The sequence below is a fragment of the Paramormyrops kingsleyae genome, chromosome 8, assembly GCF_048594095.1.
Source record: "Paramormyrops kingsleyae isolate MSU_618 chromosome 8, PKINGS_0.4, whole genome shotgun sequence".
NCBI lineage: Eukaryota > Metazoa > Chordata > Actinopteri > Osteoglossiformes > Mormyridae > Paramormyrops > Paramormyrops kingsleyae.
Window position 1 is genome coordinate 4700001 of NC_132804.1, and position 12172 is coordinate 4712172.

Here is a 12172-nt window from a genome sequence, read left to right on the forward strand (position 1 = left end):
GCCTTTGCTGCATTAGCTGGACGTTCATGTTCCCCATGGAAGATATGGGATGGATTTTAGGGCTTAAAGTGCATAAATCAAAATGATTAAGCACCACTGTAGAGTCATCCCACTTCGAAATAGCAGCAGAGACAAGGAAATGAAAGAAGGGAATGCAGTGTCCGCAAACTGTCTACACTCCCTAGAACTCATTTCATTCTTAATCAGGCTATATACTAATTAATATAAATATGCAAAGTGGTAATTAAGGTACTAGACACAGGGATGAGGATTCCAGTTCCAGAAGGGGATTTAACTTTTTTTTTTTATATAAATGTTTTGGTAACACGTTACTTTATGGACTCAAATATAGTAATAGTCACTACTGAAGTCCAATCATGAACAAATCATGAACACATACAGTCGCTAGTGCTTGAGATAAAAGATGCGTCACTATTCATTAATGTTGAACAAACATGAGATCAGTATTTCACTTGTTATTCATTACTTGTTCCTTCAGTAGCTTGCAAAGTTTCACAGAAATAATAGACATAGAAACAAATATAGTTAGTGTTTGATAAAACATGCCTCACAATTCATTAATGATGAATAATCATGAGATCAGTAAGTAACTCAGACTTAGTTTCTAGGTAATTAATACATTAAGTAATAGTATAAAACCATATCTGTGCCCCTAAGGAAAGTGCTGCCAACGTTTAATAGCAGTGATGGTTACTTTTTTCCATCTATAGACAATCTACTGACATCTGTGGATTTTTGGTCTTTGTGTTAGTTTGAAGAGCCTATGTGTATTAGCAGAATCCAAACTCCCACTGTGGAAAGGCTGCTCCCTGCATCAATACCCACACTTAGCTGCAGATCATAACTTAGTACTGGGTTTAACTGGGTTATGCCTAAGCTTGGTCATCAGGTTACAGCAAAATACAATTGTAGTCTAGGACTACAGAATAGACCTCAGTGGGCACTCAGCATTTTCCTGATTGTCTTTTGTGGCTGAACTGCAAGCCCAGACAGATGACGTGTAGACGAATTGACTGAGCAAGCAGAGAAGGCCTCCATGGATTTATTGTTATCTAGCCCCAAAACACCTTTCACTTAACAGCCATCTTATCACAGCCACAGACTAGCAGCCAGGCCGAGAAACACAGTCCCGGCCTTTCACACACTCTCCACGCCGCCCAGCCAGGAAGCCCCCATGTCCTTCTTCAAATCTGAGCTCTCCCATTGGCTCTCAGAGGAACTAAAGGGAGGAACAAAAGAAAAATCAGAAGAAAGGAAAGCGAAACACCCAGCAACTTTATTTGGATCAAAGAGACCTTTAGTCCTCCTGTAGCCTTCATTCTTCTCCATGTGCTATAGTAGATATCAATGCTAACACTTCCATTCATTTTCTGTACCCACTTGTCCTATTCATGGTGGCAGGGGGTCTGGAGCCTATGGGCACAAAGCAGGGAACAACCCAACGCGGCACATACGCACCAAGGGGTGATGTGGTTTTTTGAGAATGTGGCGGGAAAGCCAGAGTCCCTGGAGAAAACTCCATGAAGACATGAGAACATGCAAAGTCCACACACCATGACAGAGACTCATACCAGAGGTGTGAGGCAACAGTGCTAACCACCGCACCACCGAGCCACCACTGCATCCCCGTGTCACCACCGAGCTACCACTGCATCCCTGTGTCACCACTGCACCACCAAGCCACCATTGCATCCCCATGTCACCACTGCACCACCAAGCCACCACTGCATCCCTGTGTCACCACTGCACCACCGAGCCACCACTGCATCCCCATGTCACCACTGCACCACCGAGCCACCACTGCATCCCCGTGTCACCACCAAGCTACCACTGCATCCCTGTGTCACCACTGCACCACCAAGCCACCATTGCATCCCCATGTCACCACTGCACCACCAAGCCACCACTGCATCCCTGTGTCACCACCAAGCCACCACTGCATCCCTGTGTCACCACTGCACCACCGAGCCACCACTGCATCCCCGTGTCACCACTGCACCACCATGCCACCCCACTGCTCATAGTTCCTGACATGCATTGCTGTAGTTAGCTACAGTCTCCTCTGAGTCCTCAGTCTCTAAATTTTTTTAATTGCATCCTGCCAGACTTTTTAGCAGCTGACCCTCTACGGAACACTCTACTGAGGCCGGTTTATTTTTAAAACCCATATTAATGCATTGCCTTAGTCATAGGGTTTGTGTGTCCGCAAGAAGACACGATGCCCTACAATGGAGGAAGAAGTAACTACAAGGACGGTCTCCTAGCCTGCTGGTATTTTTCTTACACTATCAGGGGAAACCCTCTCTTAGTGACTGCCTGTAATTACATACCTCTACCACCTGTGGTGTAGTCTTTGTGTAACAAAACGTGACATAAAAATGGTCTGAGGAACATTTACAAATGACTACAGTAATAAACAGCAACAATTACAGCAAAGACTGACAGGGTCTCTTTTTCACTTTCCTAATATGTGAAAGTACCTCCTAAGTAAATAGTCTTTACTGTGTATACGTTGTGTATTTATATATTTTCACATATGCCTGTGCGCGGAGCCCAGGCAGGTTGTGTCCTTGCTTCTAGGAGAGACCCAGCACAGTCCTAATTGGAACTTAGCAGCTTAGAAAAAAGAGCTGAAAGGTTTTGTCCCAAACCAAATAAACGGAGACATTTACAGAACACAGGTATTTACAGGGTTTCAGTAAAGTATTTATATAACCATTTGCTGAAAGTAGCTTTTATCGAGGCTGTAAATTGACCATAAACCCCTCGTTTTGGGCTCAAACCGCAGAAATTCAGTGATAATTCAGAAGAACACATTGCAAACACTGAATTCCAGTGAATTCTGATACAGCAGTAGAAACGCTCATGTCAGAGCCGTGTGTGGACCTGCCTTCACCCACACTGAGGAGCTTCTCGGCCGGTTAGCTTAGCTGCTCTGACAGGAAGTGGTAGGAATTCCTGCCGTTTGATGGAGGATTCGACAAGCTCATGCCTGGAAGACACTGCGCTGAGGATGTTCCCAAACAGAAAAAGCAGAAGGAATCCACCAGTGAGTCGACTGCAGGCAGCCCCCCCAGGATCGAGCCCACTGCAGGCCCAAGGAACCGGGAGCGAGCCCAGGTCTACAGCACAAAGCAGCACGTGACCCTGATCTGAAACTTTTATAATATTGTCTTGTTTGTGTGAGTATGCATGTGTGTGTATGTGACTGTGTGTGTGTGTCTGTGTGTATATGTGTGTGTGTGTGTTTGTGTATGTGGGTTATGTATTACACTGTGCAGAGCAAATGTCCCCTCAGTGTGAGAAAAAAACTGTTATTTTGACGTTGTGGGGACCATGTTTTCGGTCCCCACAAGGGTTTGAATGGAGAGACCCCGCAAAGATATGAATGCAAACCTGTGTGTGTTTGCGTGTGTTTGCATGTGTGGGTGTGTGTGTGTGTGTGTGTGTGTGCGAGTGGGTTTACCTATCCTTATGGGGACATAATGTCCCCATAACGTGATAAATATTTGTTTTTTTCCCTTATGGGTTACTTATATTTTGTTTGGTTACTTATGGTTATGGTTAGGGCAGGGTGGGGGTTAAGGTTGTCATAGTTAGCGTTAGTATTTTTCCCATTGAAATGAATGAGCGGTCCCCATAAGGTTATGTATACCCTACATGTGCGTGTGTGTGTATGTGTGTGTGCGTGTGTGTGTGTGTTTGTGTGTGTGTGGGGGTGTGTGTGTGTGTTTGTGCGTGTGTGGGGGTGTGTGTGCGTGCGTGTGTGGGGGTGTGTGTGAGCGTGTGTGTGTGTGCGTGTGTGTGTGTTTGTGTGTGTGTGTGTTTGTGCGTGTGTGGGGGTGTGTGTGTGTGCGTGTGTGGGGGCGTGTGTGTGTGTTTGTGCGTGTGTGGGGGTGTGTGTTAGGGTGTGTGTGTGAGGGGGTGTGTGTCCATCCCCTTCTGCCATCTCCACCCCCTCCGCCGCCACAGAATCTCTAATTATGTGCCGCCGGCCCCACAGGCAGGGGGGGCTGAGCTCCGCCAGCCAGCCGCTACATGAAAAGCCTTTAATTGTTTTCAGAGAACTCGCTGGAAGACTTCCGAGCGCGGATTCGCTATGGTTTTTTTTTTTTGTCCGCACTTATCCAGACAGAAGTCGGCCCAACGGTCGCTAAATAATATCCAGCCTTCAAATCTGCGTGAGATTAAAATGCCCCCCACCCGCCTGTCCTGCGAAGAAAAGAAGAAAAACAAAAGAGAGCTAATAGATAATTAGTAAACATGAAGCTGGAAATAAAAATACCCCCACCCCCATTTCCTTTCCTTTCCTGCCTGGCTCTCACTCCCCCCTTCTCTTCTGTATCTATGACAACTATTTGACCAGTCTACCCCCAGCGGGGCCCGGATGTGCTGCCAAGTCGCCGAGCGTTACGGATCAACGAGAGGGAGGTGGCGGCCGAGGGCGGAGTGGGGGGGAGCTAAGCCGCGTGTTGCGGCCCCGGGGGAGCGGCCTGCCACCGTCTCCCCCAGCCAACTGTTTTGAATTACGGACCCCCGCTGGGATCCAAGCCTGCGAACGGCAGAGCGCTTCCTGTGCAAGCGGGGGCTCGCCTCGCGGGTGCCGCCCCGGAGCTGGCGGGGGCCGCACACAATGGATACCAGATGCAGGAAGGGGAGCCCCGCCCCCCCGCGGCCCCCCCACAGCTCCAGCCTGCAGATCCTTCCTTCTATAAGGCTGCAGTTTGCTTATCCGCATTTGTGTCCCAAGCTTGACCCACCGCTAACAGAGCCCCCCAGGAGCGGAGGTTGGTTTCTGGAAGAGCAGACAGCTGCACAAAGTGCTGCTCATCACATCACACCGTAGCACCGTGCCGCGGATGGGCCTCGAACCCGGCACACTGGGCTCCAAAACACCTTTTAAGCGGTTCACTATTTATCCACCGGCCTCGAACCCGGCACACTGGGCTCCAAAACACCTTTTAAGCGGTTCACTATTTATCCACCTGCATCGGTGGCTGTGTCATCCCAAAATAAATAAATGAAATAATTCCTTCCTGCCCCGTTACACAATGAACTAGAGACTGCATTGACTTTTTTTACAATATTTTTACAATTTATGGATCTGATCATAAGCTTTTGAGAGATAAATAATGAAACACTAAATAAAAAATAAGGACAATATATTCCAGAAACTAAGTCTGAAGTCTGCGTTCCAACCATCTGTCATGTTGACAGTGTGCTTGAGAATCACTTAAAGACACAGCACCTCCTAGTGGTGGGTATGGGAACTGCACAGACCCACCAACATATCTAGGCTTCTCCATCATGCACCCAGTGTCCCTCCAATACACAGCTTCTGTAATTCAAAACAGCCTGTCTGGCTTCAGCCATGAACTTGAGAGCATGAGAGCTGTCCAATGAAAACATGGATGTCTGTCTCAAACCAGTATTTTTCCTGGGGAGTGTGATAGTCAAAATCACCAGAATGCTGTTACTTTATTGGGCTATTTGTAAATCTCTGCATTTTCCCCTCGTACATAGCATGTCTGAGTTCAGAACAGGGCAAAAAAAGTCAGTAGGTGGCATAGCTAGTAAGGAACTGGCTTTGTTACCAAACGTGCAAAGAAGGGGAGATTCTGTTGCACCCTAGAGCTACAAACTTCACATAAATGTCATCAACAAATAGACAGTGAATCCTGAATCAAAGTATCATGCTTATCAACACAATTAGATGTCACCACACCAATCTGTAGAAGGACACAGTGAATGAACTAATCTGCCAGAGTGCAATTATGCTGTTAATAAAGGGAAAATGCACTACTGACTACTGGTGAGGAGCAAACTGAAGAACAACTACTTACTGGGTGGAAAAGGAAGGGGCAGCTTTTTTCTTACTTTTTAAACCTTAAAGTCTCAGTCCTAGGCTTTCATCATCAGAGTCGCTTTCAGATCCAAAGTGGCGCTTACCCACCTTCCTGTTGTTGGCTTTCTGCTCTTGTAGTTTTGTGTTTGATCGTGGGGGAAGTCCAAATCTTACATCTTAACACTGAAGTAGGGGTAGAAATAGAGGACTTGCCCCATTCAAATGCAAAAGTTTCTTTATGTAATGTGAGACTCGGCGGTAAAGCTAGGAGACGTTACTTATTGTAACTGTAACCAATGACACTGACAGCGTGAATTGTAACAGGCCTGCTGTTTGCCAAAGCTTGAACATCGTACCTGAACTGGCACCACTGGAGGAGTGATGCTGAACTGGGCCAACGGCCAGCTCTCCACCCTCTCCTGCTCTCTTTGAAGCCACCTGTCCTACCTGCTGGTGTGTTGGATGTGTGCTGAGGGTCTCCCATATCCCAGAAGGGCTTGCAGAGCAGGGACAGGGTACTGATTCACAGGGAGCAAGAGTCAGCACCAGTCAAACCATCCATTGGTGTGGGGCCCCTGAGGTTTGGGGCCCCCCTGCTAGCCAAGAACAGTCACTATATTAGGAAAGGCTGGGGGCCCCAAAGTGATCTTTAACTGGGACACCGGAAAGAGCAGTCCCACCCCCGGTCACAGCTCAATCAAACATCAACACAACACATGGTTTAGCTGTGCAAACAGGACCTTCCCTGAATACTCTCCGGTCTCACTTGCTGATTAAAATTAAACGTCATCAATTTCATCATTTAGAAATATGCATTTGGTCAAATAAGCTATCGTATATAAAATGGGCACAGATGGAAAATTAAGCTCGGGAACCACAAAGCAGAACGAATAAGTTAATTCAAATAGCTGCAATCAGCCAATGCTAAGGATGCTTAAGAGTAAGAACATCAGCACCTTAAATGCCAGGACCCGATAAACTGGATAAACTGGATAGTGACCCAATCTTATGTCTGCCTTCTTAACCCAGTCCTGTGCATTTCATTTCTGACCTACTAATTTGCATATATTGCTTCATTTAAATGTCAGACCATGTTATATGCAATGCTATTACATGTACTGGTTTGCTAGTCAAACTATACAACAGTATAGTGCAGTAATATAGTACCTAGACAGTATGGTATGTGTTTTCCACATAATTTAATCTCTAGCTGCACATGTGGTTGTAAATTCTGTGATGAATAAATTGCAGCTCTTTGGTGAAGCACTAATCGAACGGCTTAGCCACTGTGCTCAAACCCTTGTGATTGAATTCACCGAGTCCCCCAGAATTCCAGCAAACACCGAGATGAGCATCTGTTATTCCAGTCATGGCGCCCCCTAGGGGCAGCATCTGAGAGCGGGATTCGGCAGGGCGCTGCTCGTGGCTGAAGCTCTGACCCACCACGCCCACAGAGTGACCTTCAGCCTCCCCACACAGACCTCCAACTGCAGGTGCCGCTCTCACATGGGAGAGCTGAGGCTTCCCTTTGCCATCCGCATGGTGGGGGTTGCCTGCCGGAGCCCCCCGGAGACGACATGAAAGCCGGCCATGAATTATATATCACACGCGGCAGCATGGATCAGGGCACTTCTGGTGCTGCTTGGAGAAAGAAAAAAAACACCACAGTAAGATATTTTCAAAGAAAACGAGCATCAGTGAGTCGTTCTCCAGCTTGGGAATAACGTATAGCCTAGCGAATGGGGGGGGGGCTTCGCAACTGGAGCCAAGTTAAAAATTCAGAGTTTTTCAATACATACATAAAATGGCAAGCATATACTTTTGGAACTGTTAACTCATATTCTGAATGACAGACTTAATAAAAATTTCTTTAAAAATATATTAAACAGCTTAATGTACATAGGGCATCTTATAGTACACCTTTTGCTACTTGGCATTTAGTATAATCACAATTGTATAATGTTATAAATAAAAATATCATCATATACCTTCTGAATCATTAGTTTACTGATCATTGCACTATTTCCATCCGTTTCCCGATGAGCATCACATTAGAATGATTTTCTCCGGCCTTTATTTCATCCTTTTGTTAGGTGGAAGCTGGGATGGATATGGCGTTGGCTAGAATGAAACTGGTGGCTGAACATGGTGGGACACGGCAAATGGCCACATGCCAGGCTCCCCACACTCGCCGTATTGATCAGGTCCAATAAGATGATCTAACCTTGAAATCCAATAGGTGATAATAGATTGCGGCTCCAGTTGCTGGTTTTTTAAACGGATTTCTAACAATCTGTGGCAAGGCTCTTAGGGCGGTATTGGAAATATGTGACTCGTTATATCAACATGATGTAGCATATAATGAGGCAGAGCCAAAAAATCACTTATGTTCCTCTAATAGAACCAATTCGTATAATAATTATTAAATTCTTATAATAATAATTATTCAAACCTGCACACCAGTAGACGATCGGACAGGACAATAATATCTACAATCGACAAGGAATTCTTACGTGACCTTCAAAATCAGCGTAATGCACTGGAAATGTTCCGATTTCTTTAGTGCTCATACTATATGTCAATCTGACCCTGTACCAAATAAATGGAAAATAGAAAATGGATGGATGGATATTATATGAATAAAAATTATGTGGCAGACAGAAGAACTTTTATCTACTTCCAGTAGACTTTACCTTATGTTCCTGATTTCTTAATGAAAATATTTGCTAATTTTGAGGCATATAAAGTGCACAAATGAGGCACAAATAAGCAATCAATCTTCCGGGCATTGATACTGATATAATATTTCACAGATCCCTGTCTCTGTCTCTGTCCTTGTCTCAGTCTCTGTCCCTGTCCCCCCAGAGCACCACGCACCATCACCACCACCGCTTGTGACGGGGGGGGTGCTCACTCTCGCCGCCCCATTTCCGGCACAGATGCACAAGGCCCACGGTGCCACACTGTCTGGTGTAATGCGTGGTGGGATCACGTGCTGAGAAAAGAAGGGTCCCTTGGTTGGCTTTCAAAAGTCTATCAATGGCCTGGTTGCCAGTGATGTCTGGGGACATGCAATGATGAATTTCACTCAGAGTTTTTGAGGGAGCAAGACTGGCTGCCTTCCTGCTCCCAGCTCAGTGTGATGTCCTCCATCAATTCATATTACCTGTTTCTTACCATAACATCACAGTATAGGGTCTCATTGGGTTGGGGCTCTAATCCCATGAGCAGAAGGGTGTAAGTTCAGTTCAGTCAGTAGAATGGCTTCACTGTGGGGTTCCTGAGCAAGGCCTCTAACCCTGATGCTATAGTGACTGTCACCTGTACATCGCTTTGGATGAGTGTGTCTCCTAAATATGCAAATATACATAAAACCACACTAAATGCTGGAAAAAAGCAAGCTCATGATATCTTTATTATTAACTAAATAATATTGTTTTTCTTCTTATGGATCTAGTTACTGGGTCAGTTCGTGTTGTAAACACATTCCTGACAGTCTGAGGTTCCAGTCTGTCTAGAAGAGGCCTTAATACAAGCAGAAGGTGAGGTCAGCTGATTCGTATTCATGTTCTTCTAACAATGAAAGCAATGTAATCAAACTGTTAACATGACCACACTGATCTTTAGCAGTATCTCCCAGAGTGACAAACTCACAAAATAGCAGCCAAAGTCGCAGATGACACTTCAGTCTGGGACATTGTAAGCAGGTATAGAATGACATCACTTATGCCTGAATGGCCATGTTTTCTGAAGCACAAAACCTTCGTATGAAAGGAAACAGCGGACTCCACAATAAGGCATAGCGGAATGTGAGGCGCGGCACACGGCAGCAAAGGCTGCTGGGAAGGTACATGTGGTTGGTCCTGGGAGCCGCCTGGGCAGCCCCACCCTCAGCCTGCCGCCCTGCCCACACACAGCCGCCGCAGACGGCGCCCCAGCCATACAGAAAACAGGCTGCTGTCTCCAAGCGGCAGTGTGGGACATGCTCTCCGGCACTTTCCGCATGGATGCCGGATCTGCGCGCGGTAATTGGCCACTTTGCATTCCTCCAGGATGGATTTTAAATGCCGGCCAGACAGAGGGGTGTAGAGAGGATATAAACATCCAGGTTAAGGCTCCCCGGGTCCCCAAGGACTGCAACAGTTACGCAGATCAAATTTGGTTGTCGGAGCACACTTAAGAGCCTGAAATGCTTCCTGTCCCTATTACCATTTATATGCATTTTGTTTTTGGATTTTGGGAACCGACATAAATAAAACTTCACATATAAAATCATAAAAAAGACTTAGTTTTGTTTAATGAGCTGAAGATGCATTGCAGAAGTCAAAAATCAATTCGTCCATATTTAGGGTCATGGGGGGGGGGGGGGTGGTCTGTAGCCTATCCTGGTGGCTGTTGGTGCCAGGTGGGGAACAACAGATAATTTGATAACTCCAGTTACCCTCAGCATACTTTTGAACTGTGGTGGGACACCAGAGCTCCCAGAGAAAATCCCACGATGACATGGGAAGAACATACAAACTCCACACACACACAGAGCCAAGGCAGAGACTCGAACCCTGGTCCCAGAGGGAGGTGCAGTGCTACCCTCACTCACCAGCGAATCAGAGAGGACACTCACCAGCGAATGGGAGAGGACACTCACCAGTGAATCAGAGAGGACACTCACCAGCGAATCGGAGAGGACACTCACCAGCGAATCAGAGAGGACACTCACCAGCGAATGGGAGAGGACACTCACCAGCGAATCGGAGAGGACACTCACCAGCGAATCAGAGAGGACACTCACCAGCGAATCGGAGAGGACACTCACCAGCGAATCAGAGAGGACACTCACGCAGACTTTGTCCCACACACTCACACACCTTAGACTCCTAATTAATCTAATCACACGTCTTTGGACTGAGGAAGAAACCTGAGTGAGATGAGGAGAACCTGCAAACTCCACACACACCAGAGTAACATATCAATAAATTTATATTACAGGACAGTAACCATAACAATGCATAATGTCATCATTGCATTTTACATATCAAATGGACATACTTGTTTGATTTATTGCTTTGTTTGAATTATTCATTAAAAAATACAGACTATATGTGCCCATCTGTTATCTTTCTTTTGTAAAGTTGTTGAATAAATTGTAATAGCATAAGTATATTAATGAAGTTAAGAAGATACTGAAAATGATGGAATTGACAGTACCGTTGTTTATTATACAGTATACCCACATTGCATGCTTACTTACACATTTGTGTTGCTTTTTTAACGCAAGAAGTCAAATACATTTTTTCTCACTGTCTGTAGACAATGAAGTGAGTGTATTCAAACCAGCTGAGTGTGTGAGCTCTATTTGGCCTTGTGAGGTTCCTGGGTTTGGGTGGTTTCCCCCCCAGAGCGGAGCGGGACCTCAGATGGGGGTGTCCTGGACGCGTCCAGCAGGATGTGGGTCTGCAGTCTGCCAGCACACCCAGTCAGAACTCTGGCATATATATATATGTATTTCCAAAAATGAAACGTTTTGCCGTATTCACAGAAAAAAAAAATACAATTAGAAAAATAATGTCCCACAATTCCCAGAATGCAAAGTGAGAAAAATTGTTGCAAACAGAACAGTTGCAGTAGTAAGCAGCTTGCAAACATTTACTATCCAAAAGACTCTGGGGATATATTGCTGTCCAATGAGTTTTGTCTTGTTCCTAAAGGTTTAAGATGTTCCTGAGTCTATCCCTTAAAATTTCTGTTAGCCAAAAATTACTAAAAATGTTCCTCATTGATCATTTTGATTTTTTTTTACCTAAATGTTTTGTCTGGGTTGGGCTTAATCAATTACCATTCCATAAAATGTTTTTCTTTTTGTTGTTTTGTTTTACCTGTTTACTTCGTTACATCCTATGTAAGCTGCTTTGCCTTTTTGTCAAAGCACTGCATAAATAAAATATATTATTATTAAGATTAGTTTGAAGTTACTAAAGCTTCTGATAATCAACTGCTTAATATATTACACATGCAGTCAGGTCAACATGAAATATTTTTAAATATTTAATATCCAAGGATCAGCTCCTTTCTCTGTGGCTACATCTTTGTGATTTCACTATAAGATAGTAAAGTGCTTAGCAGTGGGACTCAGGGGTGTCGGGGACATTGAGACCCCGGCAGATTCATGGCTACTTGCATTTTACAGGGGCTCTTGAATATATAAAGTGATATGTAACTTTGGACGGAAGGCCCAAGTTGACATTTTGTTAGGGGGCCCAGAATTGCTATCTACACACCTGATTGGAATAGAAGGCCGGAATTACCTGG